This window comes from Dromiciops gliroides, chromosome 2, assembly GCF_019393635.1.
Source record: "Dromiciops gliroides isolate mDroGli1 chromosome 2, mDroGli1.pri, whole genome shotgun sequence".
NCBI classification, from domain to species: Eukaryota; Metazoa; Chordata; class Mammalia; order Microbiotheria; family Microbiotheriidae; genus Dromiciops; species Dromiciops gliroides.
The window spans coordinates 690,667,744-690,694,739 of NC_057862.1; positions in this window are offsets into that span (position 1 = coordinate 690,667,744).

Below are 26,996 nucleotides of genomic sequence, written 5' to 3' on the forward strand. Positions count from 1 at the left end.
CTTCTCAATATTCTTTGCTGGATCATGACCCTTCTGCCACCCTCTAAGTTTTGGCATCCAGCAACAATCTGCCCTGGGCCAGCTTTTCTCCATGCTCTCTCATCTATTCTAATGGGTTAATTACCATCCTCATGCAGAGAGCTCATGAGCCTAAGTAGACAATCCTAATCATTTTCCTGTAGTAGGAATTGTCTCCCGGACATTCCCAACCAGATGTCCTATAGACATTTCAAATGCAACACATTCAAAACAAATCTCATATCTTTCCACTCCCCCCGGAGGCCAGACATGTTCCAAGCTTACCCAGTATTATTAATGTTACCATTTTCTCAGTCACTCGGGTTTTAACCTTGACTTTCCCTCTCTCACAGTTCCAATGCCTTCCTTTATAGAGGGTAGAAACTGGACTGAACTTTCTGTCTTCTACTTTGCATAACCAGATGCCCCTGGGCACCCTGTGATGTTTCCCCACCTTTCCTGCCTTCTTTTGTGTGTTGTCTCCCCCATTAGATTGTAAGCTTCTGGATGGCAAGGGCCATCTTTCTTTTTCTTAATTATATTCCCAGTGTTTAGCACAGTGCTTGGCACATAGTAGGTGCTTGATAAATGTTGATTATATTATATATAATAATGATAATAATAATTGTGGTTTGTATTGTTATAAATAACAGCTAGAATTTACATCAAATTGTAAAGTTTTCAAAGCATTTTACACATGTCATTTGAACCTCACAATTAATCTGTGAGGTAGTTACTATTATAATCTCATATTCACAGATGAGAAAATAAAGACTAAATGGTTCACACAGCAAATATGTTCTGAAGTAGGTTTTTTTGTGCTTTGCTTTGTTTTGTTTTTTGGTGAGGCAATTGGGGTTAAGCTACTTGCCCAGGGTTACATAGTAAGTATTAAGTGTCTGAGGCCAGATTTGAACTCAGGTACTCCTGACCCCAGGGCCGGTGCTCTATCCACTGCATCACCTAGCTGCCTGCTGAAGTAGGTTTTGAACTCAGATCTTCCTTATTCTAAGACTAGTGCTACCCAGATGCTATCTCCCATCAGTTAACCATATTTTGTTTATTCTTCCTGCGCAAAATTGATCACATTGGTCCCCTTCTCTCCATTAATGAAGTCTAGTTTAAGACCTTGCCACCTTTTTCCAGGCGATAGTTCTGTAATTGGTCTTCCTGCCTCAGACTTCCCCTCTCAAATCTATTCTCCATACAAGGATCAAAGTGATATGCCTCAAATATGGATCTTACCATGGCCCTCTCCCTCACCTAAATCTTCAATGATACCCTACTGCCTTTAGGAAGAAATGAAAAATTCTCAGCCTCCCCTTCTCTCTCATCCCCTCTCCTCCTTCTTCTTCTCTACCCCCTCCCTCCCTCCTCCTCCTCCCCCTCTTCCTCCTCCTCCTCCCTCTCTCCATCTCTCTCTCTCTCTCTCTCTCTCTCTCTCTCTCTCTCTCTCTCTCTCTCTCTCGACACTTATTAGCTATGTGACCATAGGCAAGTTATGGAATCCCTAGCACCCTCAGTTTCTCATCAGTAAAATCATCCTCATAGCACCTGTGCAGTTGACCTACCTAAAACTTTGTTGGGACGATCACTTGGGATATTTGTTAAGAGCTTTGTAAACCTTCAAGCCCTAAAGAAATATCAACGATCGTTAAGATACCACCAGTCTTTCTGCTATGGAGTCAGTGTGTCCAATTTTATGTCTCACCCAAGAGGATCAGTTTAACTTTGGGCTCCATGGGTGGAAAAAGAATTAGAAAAGTTATTAATTACAGTTACTATCACAGGTCTATTGTCAATTCTTATTTGATTTAAGTAAGTCCATTGGTAACCATGAAAAAGCAAAAATGCATTTCAGTTCCAAACATTATATGCATAACTTTCATGTGTCAGAGCACTGCAGAGCCAAGGTCAGGCAGCACTTTTATGTGCTCAAATGTGAAATCAAATTCTAAAGTATGGCCCCAAATCACAAAAGGTCTGTCTCCAAAATAGATGTGGAAGCAGAATCCCATTTCATAATTTACTATTTGTTTTTCTCTTTTGTGGATTGGTTACATATGGAGATAGAAAGCCATAGGTGCAGCCAGATATTCATGTTATGGAAAATATTCCACACTCTAACAATGACCAACATTATCACAAGGTTCTAGCAAATGGTCATGGCAAATGCAACCATTAGATATGTGAATGTATCTCTTATTTTGTGACTGATGGTATAACCTTTCAAATCCCACTGGGCATTGTGCGATACAGGAGAAAGACCACTGGGCATGAAGTCAAATTGCCTGAGCTGATTTCTAGCTTCTCCTCTGTGGCTTTGGGCAAAGTACTTTCTCTTTCAGCGCCTCAGTTTGCTTAGCTGTAAAATAAGAGGCTTGAGCTAGATTCTTTTGGAAGTTTTTGCCAACTCTGAGATTCTCTATTCTAAAAGACATTTTGATTGATAATCTATGTCCTGAGTTTCTTCTAAGCCCTAAAGCTTATGATTCGAATTTTACAGTTTGGTCTATGAACATTAGCTACACTTTCTGCTTTTGTGCACATTAACCTGTTACTGGATAATGTTCACAGCCCATACGATGTGATTGATCTCTGTCAAAGGCAATAACAGAGCCTGGACCTAACTCTTCAACCACAAACTCTTCCTCTCAAGTGCTCTCTGCATGGCCTCTGGGCTCAGTGCTGTCACAGCCGGACCCCCTTGGAAAGGTTTTACTCATCTGCCCTTTAGGACTTTTTCCTCTGCCTGTCTCTTTCGTGGACTTCTTCTTCTCCCCTTTTGACCATCCTACTCTTTTCTCTCCTCCACTTTACAATCATGCTTCCGAGACTCCTTCACCTTTTTATTGTCTCTGCTTTAGATTTCAGCCATCTTTCCAGGGAAGCAGCATGATCAGTCAGTCAGTCAGTCAGTCAACATTAAGTGCTTACTATGCCTGACATGTGCTAAGTGCTGGGGATTTAAAGGCAAGGAAAAGTCCCTTCTGGGAAGGAGCTCACAGTCTAATGGGGGAGACAACATGCAGACATTATGTACAGACAAGATACGGACTGGAAACATTGGAGGTGAACTCAGAAGGAAGGCGCCAAGGGCGGGGAGGACCTGGAAAGGCTTCTGGGAGAAGCTTGAGGTGGGGGGCGCAGAGGGCTTGGGAGTATCTCTGCTCTGACTCTCCCAATGAGAGGGACTGAAGGGCCTGGGGGTCCGTTCTACCTCTGGAATTCTGAGATGTGATTCCACCTCTAACCTGTGCAAGGAGTCACATCTCCCTCCTCCCAGGGACTCCCTTTTCTCCTCCATAAGTGGAGGGTTAGACGGAATGCTGCCCCAGGTCCCAGCCAGCCCCAGGGCGCCATGTCTGCATAGACCCAGCGGTCAGAGGGCAGTGGTGCCGTTTTCCTTCCTGTTTTGGCAGGCTGGGTGTGGACAAGAGCTCAAGAGCAATTCATCCACGGGGCACAGGGAGAGAGAACTCCCAACAAGGGGCCAGAACAGCCAGCCCCATGGGGTTTGGGGCTGGCGGAGGGGGGTGGGGAAGGCAAGACCTTAGTTCCCAGGGCCCTGGGAGTTAAGGATTTCTTTGCACTCGGGGTCCCAGCCCCCATTTCCTCCTGGAACTCGGAGCTCCATCATCCTCTGCTGCCCCGCTTCCTCTGACAAAGGCTTTCCCAGAAGCGAGCCTCCGGTGGGGGGCGGGGGTGTGCGAGGCTTTAATTGATGAAGCCAAGCCTTGGAAGTTTCTAAGCTCCCCCACTCCGAGGCTTCTGGCCTCCCTGCCGCAGCCTGCGCTGACGTCATCCCTCCATTCTTTTGTGTGGCGTGAAGGAGGGTGTAAATTGATCCCAGTGGGGATCTGGCTCACAGTAAGCACTGGCTCCTCTGCCTGCTCAGGCAGAGCTGAACTGTCTATTACTAGTCCAGGTGAACACGACCTCTTTCTTGGTGGCGGGGGGCGGGGCGTGGGGGGCTGAGCTGCAGCCTCACCTCAGGAGACGCTCCGGACAGGAATCGGAAGGCGGCCTCAGGTGCTTTAGAGGTCAGAGATCCCGAGCTAAAACGAGCTTAGAGATCATTTCATCCCCCAGAGAAGGACACCGAGGCCCAAGACGGCCATAGGCCCCTCGGTTCATTGATTCAGAGCCGGAAGGGGCCGTTTTACAGATGAGTAAACTGAGGCCCGGAGAGGTCATAGGATCATAATTTTCAAGCTGAACAGGACCTTTGAGGACGTCTGGACCAACCATTTCATTTGACAGAGAAGAAAGTGAATCCCAGAGAGGGCAATGGATTGCCTAAAGTCATCCAAGTTGGCAGTGCTAGGACCAGGATTTAACTTGTTATAATGATAATTATTATTATTTAACGACAATAATAATTATCATTATAACATTTCTAAAGCACCTTAAGGTTTGCGAAACCCTTTACATGTTAACTCTTTGGATCCTCTCCTTAACCCAGTGTGGTAGATACTATCACCATCCCCCTCTTACAGATGAGGCTGACAGAGGCCAATGACTTGCCCAAGGTAACAGAGCTAAATAAATGTCCCAGGCGGAATTTGAACTCAGGTCTTTGTGACTCCTGTTCCAGCTGTAATGCTACAATCTTAAGGATTATAGAAGATTCAATGAGATTATATAAGGATTACATAAAGCCTGGAATCTGAAGGGGGCTCAGAGGTCAGCCAGTCCAACCCCACCAATATCAGAGAGAAGGAACGATGGGGCTGGGACTCACCTGAGATCCTAGGAAGTCGTGACTTGCATCCAGACTCAATCTCCCAGTCTTCCCCTTGGCTCTTCAGCTGCACCACACGCTTGACCCCCGGGTTCCCCTTTGGAATAAGTGGCATCAGCATTTTTACCCTTATTTTAAAATTGATGGGACTTGCCCGTGGGGTTGAAGTGACTTGCCCAGGGTCACACACAGGCAGGACAGTGGCCAAGCCTGGTCTTCCTGTATAGGAGTGATGTTTTGTTTGTTTGATCACAGCTGAGGGAGGCTCTCTGGGTGCCACATGGCTGCTGGGCTCTCAGCAGATGGGGATGCCATAGCCTGGGGGCTCTCTCCTGGTTTTAACAACCACATAAAACGGTTGCTTAGCTGATCTGTGCACATGCAGGCCTCAGTGGGGGGTGGGGGGGAGGGTCAGGCACAGTTCTCTGGTTGGGGGGAGAGGGGTCTGCTTCCTCTCCTGGACTAGCCGCTGGATCCATTTCTTTTCGGGGCTGGTGTGGTTTTCAGAATCATCCTGTAGACACCAAAGACTGAAAGGAAGGGTGGTGTGCCTGCACAATTACATTGGTGGCATTTACCCTGATGATAGAGTTTGCAAAGCTGTTTGGGGCTCACCTTCTCCAAGTCCAAAACCTCCCGGGTTCCAGGCTTGTCCTGCCTGTCGTTTCTGAGCAGTGCGACCTTGTGCAAAGAACCTGTCTCTGGGCTTCAGTTTCCTTCTGTGGAAAATCAGCAGGTCCTACCTATAAGGTCACTTTAATTTCTAATTTACTTTTTAATTAATTTAATTCTGTTTTCAGATCCAAGGTTCTTCTCACCTCTGTCATGTCTGTATTCCATTTTCCGGCTCTAACTTTCAAACTCACATTTCCAGTGGCCTGATTTTGCTACTTTCAATTAATCAATCTATCTTTATTAAGTACCTACCGTGCTCCACCATCCCAGCATCTCTCATATACATCCCCTTCCCTCCACTCACACAGACCTTGCTCTGGTGTGGCTCCTCATTGTCTCTCACGGAGATAATTGAAGCAACATTTCAATTGGTCTCTTTGCCTCAAGCCTCTCCCATCTCCAATCCAATCTCCATGCAACTTCCAAAGTGATTTTCCTTGAATTCAGGTCTGTCCATGCCTTTTTTCCTGCTCAACCAATGCCCTTAACCTTTGGGATGAAATATAATGTTCTCGGTTTAGCTTTTAAAGAACTTGACAGTCTGATCCCACACTATCCTTCCAGTTTCATTAAGCATACCCCCCCCATTTCAGTAATAATAATGATAGCTCACATTTGTGTAAAGCTTAATATGTGCCAAATACTTACAATTATTATCTCGTTTGACCCTCATAACAGCCCTGGGAAGTAGGTGCTGTTATTATCCCCCTTTTCCCGATGAAGAAACTGAGGTAAACAGAGATGAAGTGACTTTTCCAAGGTGACACAGTCAGTAAATGTCTAAGGCCAGACTTGAGCTCACTCCTTCCTGACTCTCAGACTCAGCTCTCCATCCACTGCACTCCCGGCTGCCTAGTGCTCTGTGGTCCAGCCAACCTGGCCTTTTGTCTCTGTTCTTTGCCAAGATGACTCCATCTTCTATTTCCATGAGCTTCAGGCTGCTGCACTGTCCCTGCCTAGAAAGCCCTCCCTCCTCCTCTCTGCCTCAGAGAATCTTTCTCTTCTTCCAAGACTCTCAATCACCAACTTGTACATGAAGCAATCCCCACTGATCTACCCTCCTTCTGGTACCTTCCTTCCCTAACTCCCTTGTATCTTCATTGTATTTATTCCAAATATATTTCTTCTGTATATAGTATATATTTACAAATCACTTTTTCTGGATAGAATATATGTTCCTTGAGAGTAGAGATTATGTACTTTTATTTATTTATTTTTTCTTTTATTTTTTGGGAGGCAATGAAGATTAAGAGACTTGTCCAGGCTCACACAGCTAGTAAGTAGCTAGGTCCTCTTGACTGGTGCTCTGACCACTGTTCCACCTAGCTGCCACAAGATTATTTACCTTTTTTTTGTTGTTGTTGAGGCAATTGGGGTTAAGTGACTTGCCCAGTGTCACACAGCTAGTAAGTTTCAAGTGTGTGATATCAGATTTGAACTCAGGTCCTCCTGAATCCAGGGCCAGTGTTTTATCCACTGTGCCACCTAGCAGCCCCTAATTTCTATGTCTTTTCCTCTTTTTCCCCTTTCTTTCTTTCCTTTTTTTGTGGGGCAATGAGGGTTAAGTGACTTGCCCAAGGTCACACAGCTAATAAGTTTCAAGTGTGTGATATCAGATTTGAACTCAGGTCCTCCTGAATCCAGGGCCAGTGTTTTATCCACTGTGCCACCTAGCAGCCCCTAATTTCTATGTCTTTTCCTCTTTTTCCCCTTTCTTTCTTTCCTTTTTTTGTGGGGCAATGAGGGTTAAGTGACTTGCCCAAGGTCACACAGCTAATAAGTTTCAAGTGTGTGATATCAGATTTGAACTCAGGTCCTCCTGAATCCAGGGCCAGTGTTTTATCCACTGTGCCACCTAGTTGCCCTCCTGATTATTTACTTTTTTTTGGTGAGGCAATTGGGGTTAACTGACTTGCCCAGAGTCACACAGCAAGTGTCAAGTGTCTGAGGCTGGATTTGAACTCAGATCCTCCTGACTCCAGGGCCAGTGTTCTATCTACTGTGCCACCTAGCTGCCCTGATTATTTACTTTTAAAAATAATTTTACCCCCAGAACCCAGGGCCTGACACATATTTAACTATGACAGTTAAAATGTACTTAGCAGTTATAGATTAATCATCAGTTTCCCAGTTCTGATACTCTCTTGTTTGTTTTAAAATGCCTCTTGGAAATCTTCCATGACCTGTGATCCCTTGTAGACTTCACTGATTCTGATGCTTTCTTTGACCTTGGGCAAGTGGCTTCACCCCCAGCTGCCAATTTCTTCTTCTTTCAAAGGACAGGGCTGGGGCAGGTTGTCTCAAAGGTTGCTTCAAGCTTTGAATAGTTGATGCTGTGTTCTATGCTCTAAGTTTTCTTTCAGCTGTGATACTCGATGTTTCACGGTCTCAGATGCTTTCCACGTTTCTTCCAATTCTGACATTCTCTGTAACCCTGGGCAAGTGCTTTCAGGTTCGCGAGTCTCAGTTTCCATTTACGTAAAACAAGAGGGTCAGGCTAGGTCATCTCCTAGGTCTCTTCTAGCTCTATGTCTTCTGTTCAATAGTTTGGAGTCCCTCATTAGCTTCTTTTCTCTTTGTTGTAAGGTCCCAGCCCCTCCCACATGTAAAATTGAATGGTCCCTGCTCTTCTTTTGCCTAGAACACTGAAAGGATGTGACTTGTCCAGAGTATATGTCAGAAGCGGGATTTGAGCCCAGAATGTCTAGTCTCTCTGCTACACCACACCATACTGCTTCTCTCTTGTTCACTCTATCTCTCTTTTCTCTGTCTGTCTGTCTGTCTTTCCATCTTCATATCTATTCATCTATCTTGATATAACCCACAGTTATACAGTCTCAAAGAGATGCCTGAGTACCAGTGAGTTGTCCAGGTTCACACAACTTATCCTGGGCAGAGCAGGACTAGAACCAAAGACTTCACAGATTTGAGGCTAGCGTTCTCTCTCTTCACTTAGAGCACAGGACTCTACACAACAATACCAATAATGAGAGCTTATCTCTCCATTCCACATTAGGGTGCTCAAAGCATTTTACTAAGGAAGGCCAGCTGCTGGAGAACTTGCTTATGGATAAAGACACTAAAACACAGAGAAGGTACTTGTTAATGGCCATGGGGTCAGCAACGTCAGACAAGTCTTCGCTGCTGGGACCAGCACTCCCCTGTCCATAGCTGAAATTCTTAAGCCTCCCTACCCAGGCCTTCCCACAGAAATTCAGGGGAAGGAGGTCAATTCTGATGCACAATTTCCTGCAGAATCTTGCTTGATAAAAGTCTAGCATCTAGAACCTGAAAGTGTTGCTGTCTTCTGTTCAGGTCAATCACCTAGATTGTTGTGATCAGTTCTGGGCATCTCACTTCAGAGAAAATACAAAGAAATCAAAGCTCGTCCAGAGGAAGGGCACCAGCAGGAGACTACAGGCTATATCCCAAGAGGATCCATTAATGGGATTGTAGATGCTTAGCGAGGAGAAGAAAAGACTGGGGAAAAGGGGCAGGGGCAGAGGGAGAGGGCAGGAGACACGTAAAGAGCTCTGAGATCATGTCATCTCTCAGGTCATTATCTCCAATTAGCACTGTCTACATCTTGTTTGTCCATTATTGTTTGCAGGTTGCCTTCCCATTACACCATGAGCTCCCCGAGGGTGAGGATTATTTTTTACCTTTCTTTGCATGCTCCAAACTTAGCACTATGCCTGGCTGGTAGTAAGTACTTGGTCATCTCCTGTTGACTGATTCCCATGAGAATCAGTTGAAGGATCTTGGGATGTTGGTCCCAGAGAAGACTTAGAGGGAGCATAGGACAGCTGTGTTAAAGTGTCTGAAGGGTTGTCATGAAGGGGAGGGATTGGACATTTCTTCCTGTTCCCAGAGGGAAGGATAGAAAGCAGTAAATAGAAGTTAGAGGACAGGACATTTCAGAAGGTTATTAGTGCTATCCAATAAGGAAATGGCTTACTACGTGTGGAGGGGTGTGGGGGATTGGGAGATGGGGTAGAGGAGAGTCAGAGAAAAAGTCTAATATTTTATGCTATATGACAGCTCTTCAAATAATTCAAAACAGCTACCATAGACATACTGGTGCATTGTTGGTGGAGCTGAGAATCCATGCAACCATCTTGGAAAACAATTTGGAACTGGGTAAATAAAGTAACTTTGACCAGATTTCACTGCTAGGTTGCCTCCCTGCTTCCACCCCCCCCCCCCAACCAAAGCAGGGCATTAATAAGAAGAAAGTCCCAATATACAGCAAAATATTTATAGCAGTACTCTTTGTGGTAGCAAATAATTGGAAACAAAGTAGATCCCCATTGATGGTGCCTGGACAAATAAACTGTGGCACATGAAAGTACTGGAATATTTCTGTGCTGTAATAAATGATGAATGTGATTACTACAGAGAGTCACTGAAAGAATTACACAATCTGATGGAGAGCTGAGATAACAATAGACACAAGAACTTTGGTGATGGGAATGGAAAGAATAACTACACATAAAAAAATCAAAAGTTAATGTTGCAAAACTGTAAAGAATGAGCATGGCCCCCAAGAAGATGGGAGAAGATATATCCTCATCACCCACTCCCTTGCAGAGGTGAGAGGGAGGTGTGGCATATATTTTCAGAGTATTTCAATGTATTAATCAGGATTTTTCTGATTTTTACCTCTTTCTTATTTTTTATCTTTTTTCCCCTTTAACTTTAAAAAAAAATATGAAATGGTTCTCTGAGGTGGGATAGGGGAAAGATACCTGGAGAAAGTCTTCTGATATAAAGATGGTATATACAAGGTATCTTTTTAAAAAGCAAAATCACAAAAACAAACATGATCCCAAAGAAAAGAAACGAGAAGACAGTCAGTCCCCTACACACACCTCAGATATGAGAGGTCCACAGGTGTGGTACATTGTATTATTTTCAGCTTTTCTTTCTCTTTATTTTCTTTAAAAATATTATTTGTTATATGAGATGGCTCTCAAGGAGGGGAAGATGGGATTTTACTTCAGGATACCCTTAATGATGTTAAAATGTATATCAATAAAATGTATTAAAAAACTCAAATATAATTTTTTTTATATTTACACATGTATAACCTATATCTGATTGCTTACTGCCTTGGGGAGGGGCAAGGGGATGGAGGGAAGGAGGGATAAAACTTGGAACTCACAATTTTAATAAAAATGTTTATTATTTAAAAAAATAGGCTGTCAGTCATGTTCCTCTCAGTTCTTCTCTTTTCTGGGTTAAATAGGCTCATTTTCCTCCACTAATCCTTGTATGTTAGGGATCCAGGGCTTTCTACCATGATGGTGCCCTACTCATGATAAAATAGCATCAGAGAAGGAAAGTGACTAGCCCTGGATTGCAGAGCAGGGATTTGCCCTCAGGCCTCCTGGCTTCAACTCTACTGTCTTTCCAACAACATCACAGGACTGGAGTTGTTTATTAGCCAGAACCTGTAACCTCTCTAAAGGTCTGACTTCCCATCTGAAAGCCAAAATAGCTAGACTTCTTGGTCTTCATTTCCCTCGTGTGTTTGAATGTGTGTGCATGCACATATGTGCATGTGTGTGTGCTTCCTGTGCAGTAAGAGGAGATGCTAATTTTTTTTTGGTGTGTTTGTTGCAGGAAATAAACGAGGCCCTTAGGACCATCTGTTCCGCGATGGTTCTCATTCTGATACTTTAGGCTGGCAAGATACTTGACCAAAATAGAAAAAAAGATCAGTGGTGCTGATTGACCGACGGCCCCCATTTCTTTCATGCTGGAGAAGACGATGACCCAGCCAGTCATAGGATTCTTTGCCTCCGATCTGATGTTCTATTTCTGGCCATGGGGTGCTTTTGAGACTCACCATGAGGCTTTTGAAGTCAATATTCCTCTACCAGTGGGATGGTTCTGTGTCTTTCTATGTGGGTGTGAACCCAAAGGAACTTATTCTGGGTGCAGGTCTCTGGGCTGTCATCTGCAGGTCAGATAAAGGCAACAGTTCTTACAGCAAGAAGGCCCCATCCTGGGAAAATAACTTCCACTTAACAACTCTCTAAAAGTAAGCATGTGTTCATCTGCGCGACTACTAGGGAATCAGTGACGGACACTGCCTCTGGATAGTCCCCACAGGTAGGGTAGGATGGTGGAAGGAGGATTTGGAGCTGAGGTCCAGGTTCAAATCCTGACTCTGTGGCTCGCCATCTGATCAAATCCCTTCCCCTCTCTGGGCTTTAGTTTCCCCCTGTGAAAAAGAAGTAGCTGGATTGGACAAATGCTAAGTCTACTCCCGTTCAGAATCTAATATTGTGTTTGTCATGTTTTATTGATGAAATGAAGGTCAAACGTGCCATTGGAAGTGGGGGTTAGAAGAGTTAAGCCGTCATTTGTTTCACTTTCATAGCTTTGCATGCACAGTTTTTCATCCCCATATAAAGTATCGTCAATGTTATTAATGCTATTAAAACTTCTATATTAATATCATTAGCAGCAGCGAGTGTGTGCCAGAATGGAGAGAGGACCTGGACTTGGGGCATATTCCAATCTTGTAGATTCAGAGCTGGAAGGGTCCGCGAGATCACTCAATCCAATCCTCTCATTTGGCAAATGAGAGCGCTAAGGATTAGACAGGGTTAGTGGCTTGCCCAGAGTCACACAGCCAGAATTCAAACACAAGACCAATGTCTCTAAATCCATCTTCTTTCCCCTGTACTCAGAAGACCTGGGTTCAAATTCAACCTCTCGCACTGTTGATGTGACCTTGGGCAAGTCATATAAACTCACTAAGTTCTCCCTCCTCTCCTTATAGGTACAGGAAGGGCTGGGAGGGTTGGAGGCGATGGCCTCTGAGGGCCTTTTGATTCCATGACTTTTGCTTCCTAAGCAAGCTATCATGGCTCATAAGTGATAAATGGGTCAGCTGAGAGCATCCTCACACTGAGGAAATTCCACGTCCTTGATGCACTAAAGAATTCAATGATAAAAATGATGATGATGATGAAAACAGTGACAAACCCTGGGATACTGAACTAGCTGGCAGATGTGTTATTGCCAAGCTACTGTCAATGACCTCTAAAAAAGTCATAGAGAATGGGAAAGGAAATGACAGAATGGAATAGGACAATGTCTTGGCTTTCTTTCTTTCACATATTTTTTGTTGATACCTTTTAAAAATCATCTTCATTTCCCAAAATATCTCTCTTCCTCTCCCACCCAGAGTCATTCCTTATAACAAAGAAGAAAAAAAGAAACAAATGGAGCTAAGGAAAAGTAAGCAATACAGTAACTAAGCTATACCCATGTTCCCCTACTTCTGTGAGGAAAGGAGAGATGCATTCACATCTCTATTCTTTCTAGGTAAACTTGGTAATTATAATTATGCATCAGTCTGATTTTTTTGCTTGATTATTCTTTGCATTTGCATTACTGAATTCTTTAGGTATATTGTTTTTCTCACTCTGCTTACTTCACAAACCCTCTGGGACTTACTTCATCAATCCTACCACAATAGGCAGGTTTGGTCCCCTGAAGGTAGCTGGTTATGTCTCTCCTCAGGGTTCTAAGAGTAACTATGAAAGGTTAGGGTTGCTAGCAAGGTCACTCAAAGCCTCCATCAGGTATGTTTCCTAATTTCAATCAGCCAAGAGACAACCTATTGGTTGATTTCTCTGCCCCAAGTATTCCCCCATTCAAGTCCATTCTCTACTCAGCTAACAAAGTGATCTTCCTAAAGTGTAAGTCTGACAATGTCATCTTCCTTTACAATAAATTTCAGTGACTCACCATTACCTCCACGAACAAATTGAAAATCCTTTGGCTTTCAAAATTCTTTATAACTGGTTCCTACTTAACTCCTTAGCTTTCTAATCCTTTATTCCCCATACCTGTATTCTTTGATCCATTGACTCTGGTCTCTTTGCTGTTCTGTACATAAGACATTGTATGTTTAATCTCCATTCCACCCAGAAACCATTTTTGTACAAGGAGAGCATACCCCAAGTTTGAGAGGATGTTTCTGTAACAACTGTCCCTGCTATACTTCCACAGGGAATTTTCCTTTTGTTAGCTAATTGATGTCCAAGTCAAGTTCTTGTTAAGCCCCCAATAACATATTAAGTGCTGGGGAGACAAAATGGGCAAAAATCAGTCCCTGCCCTCAAAGAGGTCACAGTCCAATGGAGTAGGTGCCCTTTGCTGGACACCTTCATTCTCATCTGCTCTCCCCATTCTGTCCCTCCCTGTTTAGTTCCCTTTTATATGTTGTCTTCTCCCTTAAGAATGTAAGCTCTCTGAGAGCAGACACTGTCATTCTTCATTTATATTTATACCCCCAGTATTTATCTGGCAAATAGTAAATGCTTAATAAATGCTTATTTTTTTCCTTCTTTCTTGGGCCCAGAGGGCAGAACCAGAAACAATGGGTAGAAGTTGCAAAGGCAAGTTATTAGATTCTAAATTATTTTTATATAAATTTTCTGATTTAATCCTTATACTAATTTATGGGTAAGGTAGTAAAAATATTGCTATCCATGTTTATAGACAAGACATCTGAAATTCAGAGGCTTAAAGGGCTCAAAGGATTCTGTGTGACTAGATAACCTCTAACACCCTCTTCTCCCAATGGAATGTAAGCTCTTGGAAGGCAGCTACTGGTTTACTTTGTCTTTGTGTCTCTTTGTAGTACAGTATCAGGTACTAGTAGGGACTTACTATGGTGCATATTGATTGACTGATAATGTCCAAATGTTAACGTACTGCTTTCCCCTATTGGAATGCAAGCTACTTGAAGGTTGGGGCAATTTTGCACACTTACATCTGTACTTGAAATGTTGTTAAGCATAGTGTCAATCTTAATGGATGCCTTTTATTTCCTTCCTTCCTTCCTTCCTTCCTTCCTTCCTTCCTTCCTTCCTTCCTTCCTTCCTTCCTTCCTTCCTTCCTTCCTTCCTTCCTTCCTTCCTTCCTTCCTTCCTTCCTTCCTTCCTTCCTTCCTTCCTTCCTTCCTTCCTTCCTTCCCACAGAAATGTGCATAGAAATGGCCAAAGACAATGGAGCACTGACTTCAAACAATCACCATCTCCAAAAAGTAACACCATGCAATTATTCAAAGAGCTACTATTCTATATGTGTACCTCATCGCTCCTGCCCATAACCCCATACTATATGCTCTTGGAGAACAATAAACCCCTATTTGTTATTCACTCATAGCATCTAGCCTAGAAAATGCTCCTCACAGCAAGTTTATAAGCTCAACAGTTTATGTCACATCAGAATTTCCTAGTGAATGATTTACATAGCCAGGTTCACATCTTGCCTCTGAGACTTACTACTTGGGTGACAGGAAGGGCACTTAAACTCCCTGGGCCTCTGTTCCCTCATTTGTAAAATGAGGGGGCTAGAGTAGCTGGTCTCTTAGGTCCTGTTCACCTATAAATCTGTGATCCTCTTATATATTACAACCCTTTAGAAACTGTGTTGTCTCTTAGCTCCAAAGGGAGTCTGGCCTTAAGATATGTAAATGATTTGTGATTTCCTCAATGTGGGAACTCCTGGAGTGAGAACCCTTCCCTCAGTACTTACTTCAAATTATCTATGACTTGGGGGCAGCTAGGTGGCACAGTGGATAAAGCACCGGCCCTAAATTCAGGAGGACCTGAGTTCAAATCCGACCTCAGACACTTCACACTTACTAGCTGTGTGACCTTGGGAAAGTCACTTAACCCTCATAGCCCTCATCAAAAAAAAAAGCAAAAAACAAAATCAAAACCATCTATGACTTACTAGACTGTTACTGGGGAGGTATTTGAGCCACACCTTTAGAAACGATTTGTTAATGGTCTTAACCAGGAAGTATCAGAGACGAAATTTGAACCCAAGAGTTTCTGACTCCAATCTTACCATTCTTTCCATTATATTATGTTCCTTCTTATTGGCCACTTCTTGTCTATCTTATCAAGAGGAATCTTTAATATTTTGCTGTAGGTTGAACTGGGCTGAATCCAATAAGATAAAATTCATTGTATTCAGTTGAATCTAGTAAACTGAAATTCAGAAAGGATAAATGCAAATGCTTATAGTGAAGTTTAAAAATAAATTTCACAAATACAAGATGGTGAGGCATGGTTAGACATCAGTTTGAAAGAATATCTGGCTCTTTCAAAAGACTGCAGGCTCAACGGGAGTTTAATGGTGTACTACAGTGATCTTGGACTGTATTGAGCAGTATAGCTCCCAGGAATAAGGAGATGCCATTCCCTCTGGGCTCTGTCCTTCTCAGACCTCATCTGAAGATTTGTGTGAGGTCCTGCGCACCAGAGCTTTAGAAGAACACTGTGAAATTGGAAAGCATCTGTTGGAAGTCAACCAGGATGGCCACAGGTCTTATATCTTTGCCAAGGGAGGATCAGTTAAAAGGGAGCAAGGATGTTTAACCTGGAAGACATGAGAGTTGTCTCCAAATATCTGAAGGGATGCTTCAGAGAAGAGAGATTACTTTTGTTCAATGGGCATGAAATGGGAAGGATACTTGTTTAGGCAGGGGGATGCCTTGATGGTCTTTATGAAAGGTCTTTTCAATTTGACATTCATTAATCCTACAATAACAATGGCTTGTACTGTACACACACACATACACATATGTGTATACACACATGTATATGTATGTATCTGTCCATCCACCCATGCATGTATGTGTATACTCATGTATGTATCTCTCTATCATCTGTGTATCTATGTACCTAGATATCTATATAGCTTTGTCTGTCAGTCCATCCATCCATTCACCCACCCATCCATTCATCTATTTATCTACATATCTATGATCTATGTATCTGTTTGTCCATACATGTATGTATGCATGCATGCATGTATCCATCCATCCATCTATCTATCTATCTATCTATCTATCTATCTATCTATCTATCTATCTATCTATCTATCTATCTATCTACCTCATATAGTTTAGTTAGGTCCTATGAACAATTCCGCAGTAGGATGACCACACAATATTACTGTGAAATTGGGTAGATCTATTTTTGACTAAAGAAACAAGGCACACACACATACAAGTGACTTCAACATGAGCTGAACTTATCCAGATGCAAAGCATTTTGTGAACCACTCAAACACAAAATGGCCATAAATGCCAGTTTTATTATTATTTTTAAATTCCTTTGGGTCTATGAGCTCTTCCCCCCCCCCCCCCCCCCCCCCCCCCCCCGCCCCGGCCTCCCGCTGCCCACTTCCCCAGCGCAGACCCAGACAGACACAAACACACACATCTCCCACCCACATAACGTTTGTCAGTTGTGTCATCTCTTTCCCTAACTTCTCTCAAACCTGCCCAGAGCCCCGCCCCTGATTCATTAGCAAACAGGGCAGGAAGCAGGCAGAGGGGAGGGAATAAATTGCATTCCTAATTTTAGTTCTCCTACCGCTTCTGCAATTGTATGGCTGGCTAATGCTTTGCTCAGGAAAAAAAAAATGCGGAGTCTGCTTTCTCTGGATATCAGCGCTAACCCCAGGGTGATTTTCTCCAGGGTTATTGTCAAGCTTTTGTTCTTCTAACTCTCAAGTTTTCCCTTTGATTTTTAAAGAATCCTAGCCTGCTTTGCCTTTGTGCTTGTTAAAGAAATTTACATCTCTGGGTGTCAGCCACTCTAGACTTGGCTGCTTGAAATCTCCGGCTTCTGACAACGCTAGAGGGTGACTGAAGTCCGAGCCCCAGGAGTCGCCTGTCCCCTCCCCCTCTCTAACCTCCTGTGTCCCCCAGGATTTCAGGGCTTATTGTTGCCACCCTCACAACACCTCTCGCATATTTCTGGCTCAGGTTTTCCTTAGGGAAGTCTCATTTCCTCTGATCTCAGAAGCTAAGCAGTGTCCAACTTGGCGAATCCTTCTTAAAAGAGAGCCTGCCTGCTCACACCAAGTGCTGCGTACTTTCTGCCTGCTGAAACAGAAAGTGGGCTGGGTTCGAATCTCAGCTCCATCACTTCCCAGCCTTGTTACCCTGGCAAAGTCAGTTCATTACTCTCAACCTTAGTTTTCCCATTTGTAAAATGAGAGGACTTGTCTACCTACATTTGAAGGTCCCTCAAATCTCTAAATCCATAATCCTCTTACTGTTTTTCTATTTCTTTCCATTCATACCCTCTTTGAAGCCCTCACCACCCCTCAGCGTGCCTCAACGCCTCCTCCTAATTGGTCTTCCTATATCCATTCTCTCCCACTCCTCATCCATTGTCTACAGAACTGTCAAAGTGATATTCCTGAACTCAGAGATCTGACTATACCCTTTCCCTGCTCAAAAATCTTCAATGGCTCCCTATGGCCTCTAGGATCAAATACAAAATCTTCAGCCTGACATTGAAAGTCTTCTTCAATGTGGCTTTCACCTACCTTTCTAGCCCTATTGTATAATGTATTACATAGTTTATAATTATATATCATAAATATATATTGCAATACACAATACTTTATATATTATATACCATATTTTTATCTATTTCTCATCATTCATTCCTCTTTTCATTCCAAATGACCTGCTATTTCACATGCACAAGATATCTTCTCCTTCTCTGGGAACTTTGAACAAACACTGCCTCCTGTCTGGAATGCACACCCTCATCTGCCTGGCTTCAGACAAAGCAGAGCTTAGATGCAGCTCATGCAGGAAGCCTTTCCTAATTTCCTCAGGAATGGTTCTTTCTGTCTCTCTCTCTCTGTGTCTCTCTGTCTTCTCCATCTCTCTCTCCCATCATCGTCAGCATCAGCATCATCGGCATAATCAGCATCATTTATCTTATACTTTTTGTTTTCCTCAATAGAATACAAGCTCTTTGAAGGAAGGGCTTGTTTTGATTATGCCTTTGCATATCTATCCAGCACTTGACACAGTGCCCATTGTAGATGCTTAATACCAACTTAAATGCACTGCGCTAAATACAATGGGATAAGAAATAAAATTGCACAGAATTTTAGCCATGTTTGGGGGCCCTGTATGCCTCAGGTGAATTATGACTTACTTCAAGAGAGAAAGGAGCCAGTGAGCGGCCTTCGTTCTCAGTTGGGGAGGACCCATGGGCAAAATTGTAATAGATGGCTACATATATTTAGGTATGTTTCCAGGGTACTCTGAAATGAAATGGCTAATTCGACAGATTTTCTCTTTTCTCCAGTTTCAGGGCATGCAGTGCATTTTCTAATCCATTTATTTAAATGAACATTTTTAAAGTGTAATGAAAATAATGGGCTCATTTCTTGCCCTACCTAGTGAATTTAATTCCAGAGCACCTTTGAAATATTGAATTGAAAACAGAAGCCAGGCTGACGGCATAAAATTCCTCCCAGTATTGGGGATGGAAAAGGAAGTATCCCTTAGATTTAGGCTTTCTTCTTAGTGAATCAAGCAATCAGCATTTATTAAATGCCTACTATGTGCCGGGCATTGTGCTAAGTGCTGGGGTTACAAAAAGAGGCAAAAGACAGTCCCTGCTCAAGTTTTCAAAGAGGGATTCCCCCCACTAAAAAAGGTTTTTGTTGTTGTTGTTGTTTTTCCTCCCCCCCCCTTTAAATGGAGACTTTGGAGTTCATGGCTCTGCCCCTCGATAGGAAGGAAAAGAGGGTAGGGATGAGGTATGAGTGCCAAGACTGATTTATCATTGTAGAATTTGGGGTTTACCAATGATGAGAGTCCAGGGGCATTGGGGAAAAGTCAGAAAAATCCTAGAGAAGGGGGCTCTGTTTAAGGAGGGGGCTCAGCTCAGGATATATGTCTAGTTCCTCATTTCTCACCTGGCTCAACTACTTTGAGACTGCTTTGACTTCCCAATATCCCCTTCCAAGTACCTTCTCCCTCCCTTCCAGTTCCCTCCTCTGTGTCATCTTCCTCATTAGAATGTAAACTTATGGGGGCAGCTAAATGGCATAGTGGATAAAGCATCAGCCCTGGATTCAGGAAGACCTGAATTCAAACGTGGCCCCTGTGTGACTAACTGTGTGACCCTGGGCAAGTCACTTAACCCTCATTTCCCTGCAAAAAACCAAAAACAAACAAAAGAATGTAACCTCATGGAAGACAGGCACTGTCATTCTCTTTTTTCATTTCTACCCTCAGGGATGAGTAGAGTGCCTGGAATATAGCAGGTGATTATTGGATGTTTATTGACTAATATATTAATTACACACACTCACACACATATATCTATATCTATATCTATATCTATATCTATATCTATATCTATATCTATATCTATATCTATATCTATATCTATATCTATATCTATATCTATATCATCTATATCTATATCTATATCTAATCTATATCTATATCTATCTATACCTAACATGGGGAGAGAGGAATAAGCATTTATATAGCACCTGTATTTTTTTTAGCACCTGTATTTTTAAAAAATATTCTCTCATTTAATCCTCACAACAGCCCAGGGAGGCAGGTGTAATTATTATCCCCATGAAGAAAAACAGAGGCTAAGTGATTTGCCCAGGGTCACACAGCTAACAAGTATCTGAGGCTGGATTTCAACTCAGGTCTTCATGACTTCCGGCCCTGTGCTCTACTCATTGTTCTACATTTGTCTCTGAGCATATATATATATGTATATATGTATATATGTATATATGTATATATGTATATATGTATATATGTATATATGTACACACATATATACATATATGAGAGCCCATATATATATACATGAGCACACACATGTATGTTTATTGTATATCCATATGTATGTGTGTATGTATATCCTGTAATCTTATGGGTATATCAAAAGGACTGGGGATTCCTTCAGTGTTGGGAATCCATTCTCTGACTCAATCGTGCCCAGTCCACATCTTAATCTAGGATCTCTGGGAGTTACTCTAATTAGAAACCAGCTAACCAAGCAAGCCTTACATGCTGATGGCTTGTCCTTTGGTCTCTTCGCTACCAGCTGGGTGAGCCCTCACCTGGAAAATGATGACATATATCACTGAACTTAAAGTCTGGAGTATTGAAAATTCAGCTTTTGGAGAGACTTGTCAACACCTCTGCTGCCTTGGCATGACCCACGTTCCAGATGCCAGGGCATGTTTAGGGCAGGATTTGTCATCAGGGGACTTCCGTAGAGGGAGGAGGACCCATCATCACTTGGTGGATGATTCTTCTTTGCAAAGTGATCTCTTAGTAGTATGGCTCCAAGTTAAGGGCAGCACATGGTAGGCTCAATATGGTAACTACAAGAGGCGGTGGCTAGGAAGTTGGAGCTGAATTCAAATCCTGCCACAGACAAGAACTGTGTGGCCCTGGGCAAGTCATTTAACTTTTTTAGGCCTTAATTGTAAAATGGGAATAATGGCGCCTATATCCCAGGGTTGTTGCAAGGATTAAAATGCTTTGCAAACCTTAAAATATTATGTAACTATGAGCTTCTGTCCTCTTAGTTTTCTAGGCCCCTCTAAGACTGTACATTTATTTCTTTTGTTTTTGTTTTTTTGTTTTTGGTGGGGCAATGAGGGTTAAGTGACTTGCCCAAGGTCACACAGCTAGTATGTCAAGTGTCTGATGCTGGATTTGAACTCAGGTCCTCCTGAATCCAGGGCCGGTGTTTTATCCACTGCACTACCTAGCTGCCACCCCCCCTGCGTCTTTTGTTTTTGTTTCTGTTTTCTGTACATTTATTTCTGAGAAGGTGCTACATTAATGGAAAGAGTTTCCTAACCCGGGAGTTCCCTACTCCAGTGAAACCACAGGGCCTATCCCTAACAGAATAACTACACTCTGGGAGCAGGGAGAAGAAGGGAAAAAGGAGAAAAAGTCCACCTCCCTGCTTGGGCCTCTTTCTAATTCCTCTCATGTCATCCATCGGTATGCCATATTGAGCATTATAGCTCTCCCTCTTAGGTTATCAATGTGTTCATTTCCTGGGGATGACAGAGGCCCTGTAATAAGAGTTTCCAGAAAATTGAAGTCATTCGTCTCTTTTTATCTCTAATGTATAAAATATAGAAAATACTGTAACTTTTGCAAAAGACAAAAATTGGTGCATAATTACAATAATTCTCTCTGTTTGTCTTCATGGAACCAGCTGGGGAAGTAGGCGGGGAGACACAGCAATTTGGGGGGATTCTAAGAGTAAATTGACAACAGCTGTTGCCCAATCAAGTCCCAGCCCTGTCCTCACTTCTGTGCTGGAAAAAAAAATAACTGCATTTCAAGGCCTGGGTTTGAATCTTGACTCTGCTGATAAATCCCCATTGATGGATGATATAGAGGGGTCTGGGGGGTATGGAGGGAGTCCCCACTGGAGGCCTCTCCTTTCTCTGAGGATCAGCCTTCCTACAAAAGCTCTTTGAGATATCTCTTGGGGGCCTTTTTTGCTTGGGTTTCCCTCCTCAATTCTTGTCTGACTTTTTCCTCACCTTACTTTCCCTTATATGCTCCTGAGATAATGAAAAGAATTAGAACGGAAAAGGACCATAGAGATCTTTATTGTCAAGAGGAAGAAACTGAGGTACAGAGAGAGTAAGTGACTTGCCAATGGTTGCATAGTTGGAAGTTGCAGGAGCCAGACTATGGACCACCAATTAATTTTGTGGTTGTTGAATTGTTTCAGTCACATCTGACTCTTTGTGACACAATTTGGGGTTTTCTTGGGAAAGATGCTGGAGTGGCCAGATATATATCCAAGTCATTTTACATATGAGGAACCTGAGGTCAACAGGGTTAAGTGACTTGCCCAGGGTCACAGAGCTAGTAAGTGTCTGAAGCTGGATTTGAACTCAGGTCCTCCTGACTTCAGAGCCAGCACTCCATCTACTGTTCCACCTAGCTGCCCCAAAATAACTAGATATATGCAAGATATACACAGATGGATTGAAATTAATTTGAGAGAGAAAGAATTGACTTTTATGGATCCCGGGAAAGGCCTCCTACAGAAGGTGGATTGGAAAGAAGCCGTGGAAGCTAAGAGATGGAGAAAAGTATTCCAGGAGCATGCTTGATTCACCTTGGCCCTAGCAGTAGACACTGACTTTGGGACGCTGACTCAGTCAGTTCAATTCAATCCAACAAGCATTTCTTAGGCCCCTACTTTATAAGAGGCACTGTTCTGGAACATGGAGCTCTGAGTACAAAAGGAAAAAACCCCAGCACCTGCACTTAGGGGGCTTTTCTCAAGGAGTTCTTCTCTCTCTTAGGAAGTAGATTGGTCTGTGGGAGTTTGAAATGACTCAACTCCAGGGGACGTTGGCTGTGGTTCACAGAAGCCAGTTGCGTTTCTCTAAACCACCTGCATTCTTGCTACTGAAATAGATATTGAATTCAGACAATCATTTCCAAAAGCTGGGTTTGTTTTGTGCTCAATCTGTCTCTTTTTCCTTAGGGAAGTTCTATGAAAAAGTAGACATCCCACTGGTTGGAGAAGATTCCATGAAAGAAGTAAGACTCCATCCAGTTTTCACTCCTTTCACACACTCAACTGGATCTAAGGGACTATTCAAGATTCCTGATCTCAGCTTTGCCATTCATCAGAGGAAGAATCAGACAGGGGCCTATAAGATGAGGAGAAAGGTGCCCCTGACCTAGAGTGGCCTTAGAAAGAGACACACGAGAGCTATGTGGCATGAACTCCAAACCTTGTGTCATCCTCATAGAGAGAAACCATGAGGTCACATGCCCTACAAATGGTAGACTCTTGGCCCAAGGGGTAGAAATAACTGGAGCTGTGGAAGAGCATCAAGGAGTTTTTGCTTGACAGGTCCTGGTCCTAACCTTGCTTAGCCCAAGGGATGGAAGCCACAGAGAAGAGAGATCTCTGAGAAGAGAGGTTTAACATCAGTCACACAAGTGGTACCTGACTTTGAATTCTACATTGACCATAAATATTCAGATTTTGTGGGTGTCCCATAAAGGGAGCCATCTTTCTAGTAAGCACAACTGCGTTCTCTTCCCAAGAAGCCAGAGCCCTCCGCTTAGTACTAAGGGGTTAGGTACCTATAGACATTTCTTGGGTAAGGAGGGAATCAGTGGAATGGTAGGGTGGGATCCTGATCTAGTCGCCACAGGTTCATTTTCCTTCCAAGGGAAGGAGAAACCACAGAGTAATTATATGGGTCCAGAGAAATGCATGTGTCTCTGAGAAAAGTGATATTTATTGGAAGGAGGAAAAAAATATGTTGATTGTTTAGGTTTGTTAAGCTTTTTCTTTCCTCTTTCTCCCTCTCTTTTCTCCTTCTTTCCTTCCTTCCTTCCTTCCTTCCTTCCTTCCTTCCTTCCTTCCTTCCTTCCTTCCTTCCTTCCTTCCTTCCTTCCTTCCTTCCTTCCTTCCTTCCTTCCTTCCTTCCTTCCTCCCTCCCTCCCTCCCTCCCTCCCTCCCTCCCTCCCTCCCTTCCTTCCTTCCTTCCTTCCTTCCTTCCTTCCTTCCTTCCTTCCTTCCTTCCTTCCCTCCTTTTTCTTTTCCTTCTGTCCTCTCTCTTTTTAGGTTAAAGACTTGTCATCCAAGGCTATCTTTTGGGGAATAGATAATGAATTAACAAAGGAGGCTTAGAGAGAATAATTAGCAAAGTAGGAGAATAACAATGGACATACATAGATACATACATTCACACACACACACACACACACACACACACAATCAGAGGGAAGAGTTTGCAGAAGGTGGGGGTAGTCGACAGTGCCAAATGCTTCCAGTCAAGAAGGATGAAGATTGAGAAAAATCCATGGTATTTGTTCATTAAAATAGCATTGATAACCCTGGAGAAAACCATTTCAGTTGATTGATGAGGTCAGAAGCCAGATTCCATAGGGTTAAAGAGTGAGAGGAGAGGAAGTAGAGCTAGTGAGTGAAGATAACTTTTGTTTTCTAGAAGTTTGTCTGAGAAAAGGAGGAGAGATAAAGGATGATAGATTGAGGGGAGTGTAGTGTCAAGTAGAGAGGTATTTTTTTTCCTTTAAGGGTGGGGGAGTCTTGGGTTTATTTTTAGGTAGTAGTGAAGGAAGTAAGAAAATAGGTTCATATTTAATAAATGCATTATTACCTTGAGGACTTGCATGAGATCTAGGGGCCATTTGAGTTACATTTATGGAAACCTTAAGCTGTATTTGTAGTTTTCCCTAAACAATCTTTAGGTGTGGGTGTAGTGAGTTAAAGAGTTACTAGTTTGTGGTGTTGTCCCAAAGATCAAACTCAGTCCATGTTAGCACAGATCATGGATCACTGCGCTATGGTTTCTTTTGTGCATGCGTCTAATCTTCCCCTAGGGTCACAATTATATAATTTTTCAGCTTGGAATCAAAGAATATTTGAGCCAAGGAGACATTCAGTCTAATCTGCACTGCCGTGGGAATCTTCTCGGGAGCGTCCGGGCAAGAAGACATCCAGTTATCAATCAAAGACCCTAGCTACAAGGAATTCATGACATCTCAAGGCAGCCATATGGAAACAGAGAAGAGGGTTATAGTTTTTTAAATTGATTTTTGTTTTTCCTATTCTGATGTCCAAATTCATGTTCTCATCTAAAGTAATTCCATCACAGAGATTCTATTTTTTTTTTTTTTTAGCATTTTTACACATTAGAGGCTCAGAGAGAGTTATTCATCTTGATGAGTGCCACAAAAAGTGTCTAAGCCCAAAGTGTGGAGATCTTAAGGTTCAGAACAATTTAGAGATGAGAAATTAGGGTTAAAGTGACTTTTCCAAGGTCATATAGGTAGGAAGTCATGGAACCAGGATTAGAACCCAGGACTTCTGGCTCAAAATATACCATTCACCTTCATTACATTGATAACCAAGGAGAGGCAGAGAGAAAGAGAGAGAGACAGAGAGAGAGAGAGAGAGACAGAGAGAGACAGAGAGACAGAGAGAGACAGAGAGACAGAAAGAGAGACAGAGAGACAGAGAGAGAGACAGAGAGACAGAGAGAGGGAGACAGAAACAGAGACAGAGGGACAGAGGGAGACACACAGAGACAAAGAGATAGAGAGACAGAAAGAGATACACAGAGACAGAGAGACTGGACCTGTGATTTCATTGAATTAATGCTATTGAGTTAAGTTGAGTTTAATTTTATTGAATTGAATAATGTATGGAGAAGAACACTTGCATTTGTTAGTGTTTTCCTACTGAATTTCTCCGCTAAGTTCCCAGAAGGGGCCCAGAAGAAGCCAAATAGGATTTCCTTATAGGACTGAGCAAGGCCAAGCTGCAGTCCATCAGCATGCATTTATGAAGCATCATTTCAGCCTGGGATCATTGAATGAGAGAAATGGAAAGGACTCCCAACCAAGGACCTGACTGGAATGAGCCGGAAGGGCCGTCAAAGTCAATTCCCTTGTTTTCTACAGGAGAAAACCGAGGCCTCCAAACAGGGGCAGAATTAGAACCAGTGGGGCTATCTCTGGCCTTGGGTCCTGGGGCACTCTCCCATTTAGGTGGCTGAGTGTAAGGAGATTAAGAAGGAGCCGTTGGGTGGGTAGGAGGAAAATCTGGAGAGCAGCATCATGAAAACCCTGGAAGAAGTGAGCAGACACACTGGAGAGGGAACTGCTCTCATGTCAGACTCAGCAGAGTGCAGGAAGGGACAGACCAAGAGGAGGCCCCTGGGCTTCACAGTGCTGGGGTGAGGTTCACTTAAAGGTTCTCTTGTTGGAAGGGACCTCAGGGACCTTCTTGTCTTTACTCCTCATCTTACAGGCAAAGGAAGGAAAAGAGAGGGGCATAGCACCTACTATGTGCCAAGCACTTTACAAATTCTGTGTCACTTGATCTTCACAACAACCTGGGAGGTAGCTGTTGCTATTATTTCTGTTTTACAGTTGAGGAAATTGAAGCAAACAGAGCTTAAATGGCTTGCCTAGAGCCATATAGCTAATAAGTCTGAGGTCACAATGGAACTCCACAGCAAACTCACATCCCCAGAGGGGAGGTCCCATGGTCAAAGTCACACAGTAAGCTGAGCCTGGGATCAAACTCCATTGTTCCAACTCCAAATTTCCCTCCCCCCTTCAAAATAGGCTATCTTCCATGATGACGACTCCAGGTAAGACAAGTCTATGTAACCCAAAGTAGACCACAGAAATTTAGAATCATAGATTCAGAGCCTGAATGGGCATTAAAGGCCATTTTCCAGACCCCTTCATTTTGCAGATGAGGAAAATGAGACACAGAGATCTTAAGTGATTTGTCCTCCCCTACCTTTCCAGTCTTCTTGCTCCCCAGTATATACTCTTTGATCCAGTGACCCCAGCCTCTTGGTTGTTCCACAAACAAAACCCTCTTCCTCTCAATTCCAGGCATTCCTTCTGACTGTCCCCGTGCCTGAAACAGTCTCCCTCCTCCAATATGACCTCATTTATGTCTCAACTAAAATCTCATCTTCTACAGGAAGCCTTCCCCAACCCCTTTTAATTCTGGCGCTTTCCCTTTCTTAATTATTTCCTATTTACCCTGTATATGACTTGCTTATAATACTATATATAATATATAATAAATACATTAATTATTATGTCCCAAGTAATATTCTAGACACTGGGGATGCAAATGCACAACAAAGACAGTTTTTACCTTCAAGGAGCTTA